The 6,000-nt window shown below is 45.7% G+C and overlaps 1 long non-coding RNA gene across 2 annotated transcripts in view; it reads right to left on the reverse strand.

The window, feature by feature from the left end:
• Positions 1 to 2,840, reverse strand: part of LOC109265946 (uncharacterized) — a 246,945-nt gene extending 244,105 nt beyond the window's left edge. For both annotated transcript variants that reach the window (XR_008421102.1, XR_002079431.2), the window contains exon 1: positions 2,340 to 2,840. This is a non-coding gene — a long non-coding RNA (uncharacterized LOC109265946). The remainder of the gene's footprint in view (positions 1 to 2,339) is intronic.
• Positions 2,841 to 6,000: the final 3,160 nt, after the last annotated feature.

The raw sequence follows: 6,000 nt of genomic DNA on the forward strand, positions 1-6,000 counted from the left end.
TTCACCAAGTCCTGGTAGTTTTTTAACTCCTACCACAGCTCTCCACCCCCACCACTACTCCCCTCGTCCAAACTGCCATCATCTCTCACCTAATGACCACAGTCACCTCCTCACTAGGTCCCCACACGCATTCTGGGCTTCCTTCAATCTGCCTTCCAGGGCCTTCCAGCAAGGGTGGCCTTTTCCAAAGACATGGTTTGAGGCCCAAAGCCCCCACATGGGACAAAGCATTGCAGACACCCCAGTTTGAGATCTAAGGAGTTTCCTAAAAAGGGAACCTCCAGGATGCAATACATACTGACACTGGTACATAGGACCCAAACCAACTCCACTCTGATCTCTAACCCACCAGACTGCTACTGATTCCAGTAGCAATTGAACCTGCTGACAAGGTTCTCAGAGAAGAGACTGCAAAAAAAAAAAAAAAAAAAAAAAAAAAAAAAAAAAAAAAAAGTAGCAAAGTTTCTTCAGACATGGGTTTTTTTCAGCCTCAGCTCTCATATTGTCCATAGGACTGCATCTTGTTTTTCACTTCTTGCCCTTATACTGAGCTCTTTGCAATCTTACCGTCACCTTTTCATCCATCAGAGAGTTGACAAAGCCCACAGTACACCTGTCTTTGGCCCAGCCCCAAGCACAGATATTAGAAGATCCTTAACACTTATAGGCCATAGTTTATATTCTCAAGACCTTAGTCATAGGTGAGAGCTAGTGAACAAGGCAATATATACACTTTTATTTTCAAATACTGGAAGATTATCTAGTGGCTGCATCAAGGAGTAGATGTGCTGGGCTGGGAACAGGCATGTGTGAAAACTGTCAGTCAACATTTGCATTGCAAGCACTGAAGCCAATTTAAGTAGGAAAGGAGATTGTTAGGATAGTGGATGGCACTATCCATAGTGGATGGCCTGATACTGCCCGAATCAGGCATGGGGGACTCAAAAGTCAAGGGCAGTGCCCCCAAGCAATTCTACCTTCTGCAGTGAGGAGGAGGAAGGAAGGAGGGAATAACCCTCCCAACTCTGCACAGGGGCTCAGGATCTAAGCACCCAAAAAGAATTACAACCAAGTAATTACACTTGCAGGTACATATTCAAAACACAGAAGGTAGGGACTCAGTTATTTGTACCAAGGTTCATAGAAGCATTATCCACAATAACCAAAAGGTTTCACAAACAACCCTAATGTCCATTGATGGGCGAATGGATAAACAAAAGGTGATGTATATATACCATGGAATATCATTCAGTCTTCAAGGGAAATGAAGTTCTGATTCATGCCACAACATAGACGAATCTTGAAGACATACTAAGTAAAATAAGTGAGTCAACAAAAGGACAAATACTGTCTGATTCCTGTTTTATGAGTAGTCAAATTCTCAGAGGCACAAGGTACAATGGTGGTTACCGAGAGCTGGAGAGAACAAGGGGAAACCACTGCTTAATGGATACAGAGGTTTTGAAGGAGATATGAAAAAGTTGTGGGTGTAGATAGTGGTGATGTACTTAACCTCGTGAACGTACTCGAGGCCATTGAATTGTATATTTACTAATGGTTAAAATGATAAATATTATCTATTTTTTTACTGCAGTCATAAAAAAGGGCTGCAAACACCCACAACACTCATTTTTCACTGTAGACTCTTCCATACATTCATATTCATGGGCATGTATTACTTATTTAAAGCAGATTTTTTTAAATTAAGGGATTTATACAGTTATAGGATGTGCTTTCAACTATGTAAAAGTGGATCTACTATATCTTAGAAATGGTAAGTTATTGAGAAAAAAAACTGCAAAGGCCAAAAACTGCATCTGTGTGTAAATGTATTCATCAATGTAAATAAATTCACTCACTGCTGTTGCTCCCACAGACGCAGGGAACAGACTCTCTCCCTTTCTTCCCTCTCCTCCGCGTCCAACCCCAGCTTCCTGTCACACACATCGTGAATTTCATAACTCTAGCAGTCTCTCAACCAAAAAGAAATTCTTGGCACAAGATTTATCACTCCCCCAAAACATAATGCAAATTATATTTTTAATGCCTGGAGCATTAATTTGGGAATGTGAACAATAATTGCAGGACTGTCACAAAAAGACTTGCAGTCTCTTCCCCCATTCTCCCCCCACCCCCCAAAAAAATAGAGAACAATGGAGGATGTGGAAGCTGTCACTGGCCTGGGGAGTGCAGACAGCCAAAATGGATCTCCAGTAGCGTTCAGATGAAACCACAAAGGATCAGGTTAGTCAGCCTCTATTTCTTGGCTGACGCTTTTGCACCGTGATACCACAGCGTTCATCCATGATGGCAGACGTACACAAGTCAAAATAACTTACCAGCGAATCTTTAAGAAGCCTGCTATGTGCCCAGCACTGTAACCTCAAGTCTCTATTCTGCCAGATCTAAGATGTCAAATGGAAGAGGGAAACTGTCCAGCTCTTCAGTGTCCCCGTTGAGCTTCTTGAGAACGGGAAGCAGGTTTTGTTCACCGCCCAATGCCTGACACGTAGTAAGAGCCTAAAAGATGTTTGCAGTGATGCCTGAATGAGGAAACCAAGTGAAGATCCAGGGCGCTTTGCCGCATAGACAGGTATGACAAATAATCGATGGCCTCGCCTCCGTAGACTGACAGCAAGTGGATCAGGAGCCCAAGTCAAGCTGCCATCGTGCTGAGCAGTGGCCGGGAAAGTAGGGACTTCAGTCCTTCCACAAGCACTTAGTGAATGGCTCCTCTGTTGCAGACACTGCACCAAACTCTGAGGGTACACAGGAAAAGGGGATGCCGCCCCTGCACTTGGGCTGCTTCGGTTGCTTTCAGTCTTGAGGGAGAAGATGTGTCCGCCTACAACCACAGCGCAGAGTGGGAAGGGCCTCCTATAGGAGGCGGTGGGAGCCCCATGGAGGGAGCAACAGATGGGGGAACCTCTGAAGAGCCGGAATTTCAAGCAGGGACAGGCGGCCTGTGGTGGAGGGAGGAATAGCAGGAAAGATGCTTCGAAAGGGCCCAGAGAGCAGGGCCCTGGAAAGGACACCACAGGAAGAGGGGCTGCAAAGGAAGGAGCCAGGAGGAAAGCAGGAGGTGTTGGAAAAAGAAAAAGATAAAGATCGAGGTGCTTGGGGGAGGAGGGTGACTGAAGACAACTTGCCCTCTCTGCTTCCCTGGGAGAGCTCTAAAAGGAGATTGGGCTGGTTGGCTGGCTGGCTGGCTGGGGGTAGCACATCAGCAGTGAGAGAAGGCTGGGGGCTGGAGGAGGCTCCATTGGAGCCCAGAGAAGCATCTGTATGAAGAAAAGAGTTGGACACCATTGCCCTCCTGCCTCTGCGGCGTGGCATTGCTCTGAGCAGGTTTCTGACTGACTGTCCTCTGTCCCCACAGCGGCAGGTAGGGCCCATAACTTCAGCCTGCGCTGGACCCAAAAGAGGTAGGGTTGTGTGGGAAGGAGTTCAGGGTCCTCAATTTTTTTCTAATCCAGATTTTCCAATTCTGCATCTTGAATTCGCATCCTCATCTATAAAGTGAGCGGAAAGACCAGGTATCTGAAGTCCATTCCAGTCCTAAGAGTCTCGGAATCCTTGACTTAGGATCCATTCCAGGTATGGTAAACGTGGTGTTATGGGCTAAATTGTGTCCCCCAAAATTGGTATGCTGAAGCCCTAACTCTTAGCACCTCAAACCATGGCTGCATTTGGAAGCAGAGCCTTGAAAGAGATAATTAAGGTTGAACAAGTCATATGGGTGGGTCCTAATCCAGTCTGACTGGTATCCTTTTAAGAAGGGGAAACTTGGACAAAGAGACACAGGAGCACAGAGACTCACAGAGAAAAGGCCACGTGAGGAAAAAGTAAGAGGGCTGCCACTTGCGAGCCCAAGAGAGAGGCCCTGGGAGAACCCAAACCTGGCACCACCTTGATCTTGGACTTTGAGAGTCCAGAGCTAGGAGAAAATAAATTTCTGTCGTTTAAGCCACCAGCCTGTGATATTTTGCTATGACAGCCCTAGCAAACTAATGCATCTGGTAACAGACCAACTGTTAAAAGGTTAAATTGTCCAGGAAGAGGACTTCCTCAACGAAAACAGCCCCTGGTTCTTTTGACACTCAGCCAGTTCGCCTGGGGCTCTGTGCCATGACTAATAAGATGCAACTCAATATAACAAGCTCTGGCTGGATGCCAGCCACTATAAGAGGGAATAGCAGTACACACGTAATTCTCCAAGGTCTTGGGATTGAGAGGAGATGGAGAAAGGTCAATCAAAAATCTAACACCAGCCAAAACCCCTAAATCTCTCCTCTCTCCATATGTGACCTCCGCCTCCAACAACTGATGGATTCTCCTCGCCTGGGGCTAGCCCAGTCTCTCCTGGAGGTGCTGATCAGCCACAAGAAAGCAGGAAAACAAAGCGAAGTATAGAAATCCACAGACTTGGATTAGCCATTGCTACAGAGGGGAAGCCGAGATGGCTCCCCAGGAGGGACTCCTGCTCTCAAAGGGAGAAGACAATTCAGGCAGGAAAGAGACAGAGAAGACTTTCTGGCATTTGTAATCACTAAGGCAGGCATCTCCTGAATGGAAAAGAACAGTATGAAAGCATGTACATCATTTTCTCAGCTATGCCCAGAAAAGCGTGGGAAAAAAAAAAAGAAATCTCACATCGGAGCTCTTTCTTTGGATAAAAATATGACGCAACAGAGAGAGGCAAAGAGGCCTGGAAAATGGCAAGAGGGAAAGAAAGATCTGGAGGTTGTTTTATTTTTATAATTAATATCCTATCAGAGATGAAGATCTTTAGAAGCCATTCTATTATCACAAACCTCTAAGCCATCAACAGCATTTGAATGAGAACACAGAGACCAAATATTCTATCTCAGCATCTTAAAAAGTTCCACACATTGCCCTGAAGGTTCCTAGTGCACCCACTGGGGACCTAAGCCCTGCCAGGATCACAGGAAGGTGGCCCTCCTCAAGAGAGCCCAGAGCTCTCGCTTTTCAAGTGACAAAGATCTTTAGCTTAATTCCTGGAGCCTGGTACTTGCCAGAGAGCAGAACATAAAGGTTTTTATTTCTAAATATTCCGTTTTGAAATTCTCTTTATTTATACCCTTCCCCATCAGAGAAGGCCAGCTGCTATCCTTCCAGGTCTTCTCTCCTTTTTCAAGAAAAGCTGGCAGTTGCTTCCAGGACCTGGCTGTGCAGACTCCATCCTTGCCCCACAGCCCAGGCCAGGACTTCGGGCTAAGTCTTCAGAGCACTCAGCAACCCTAGGCCAAACCGTAGCTCTCACCATCGATGGCCTGCAGACCAAGGCAGGAAGGGTTCATCTGCCTGAAACTGGGCTTGTCAGCAGCAAATGGACATTGGGATGCTCTGTGGACAATTATCTTAGAGAATCAGAAACAAGGTCTGAGATTTGCATAAATGTGAAGCTGGTGTTTGGGTGTGAAAGAAACCTGATTGTTAAAGAAACATATAACAGACACCATGTGTCCTGAAAGGAAGAACCCAGGGCTCAGAGTCTCTGGGGTCTAGCTCCATCTTTGTTGTGTGACCCTGGACAAGTCACCTAACTTCTCTGGACCTCTGTTTTTAATCACTAGAAGAAAGCAAGTATCAGATCAATCTCTGATCAGATCAGATCAGCCCCAAGTGTTGTCATGGCTTTAGTTTCTTCAATCATTCTGGTTAACGTTCATAGAAAACAATCTTCAGGGGCACCTGGACGGCTCAGTAGGCTGAGTGTCTGACTGAGGCTCAGGTCATAATCTCATGGTTTGTGGGTTTGAGCCCCGCATTGGGCTCTGTGCTGACAGCTCAGAGCCTGGAGCCTGCTTCGGATTCTGTGTCTCCCTCACCCTCTGCCCCTTCCCCCTTCACTCTCTCTCTCTCTCTCAAAAATAAATAAACATTAAAAATTTTATTTAATTTAAAAAAAAACAACCTTCAGCCCTCATAAGATCATGATTTTTATCAATAGTAAGTTATTAAAGTGTCACAGATTGG

The sequence above is a fragment of the Panthera pardus genome, unplaced genomic scaffold, assembly GCF_024362965.1.
Source record: "Panthera pardus isolate Hobbes unplaced genomic scaffold, ASM2436296v1 HiC_scaffold_1, whole genome shotgun sequence".
Lineage (NCBI taxonomy): Eukaryota > Metazoa > Chordata > Mammalia > Carnivora > Felidae > Panthera > Panthera pardus.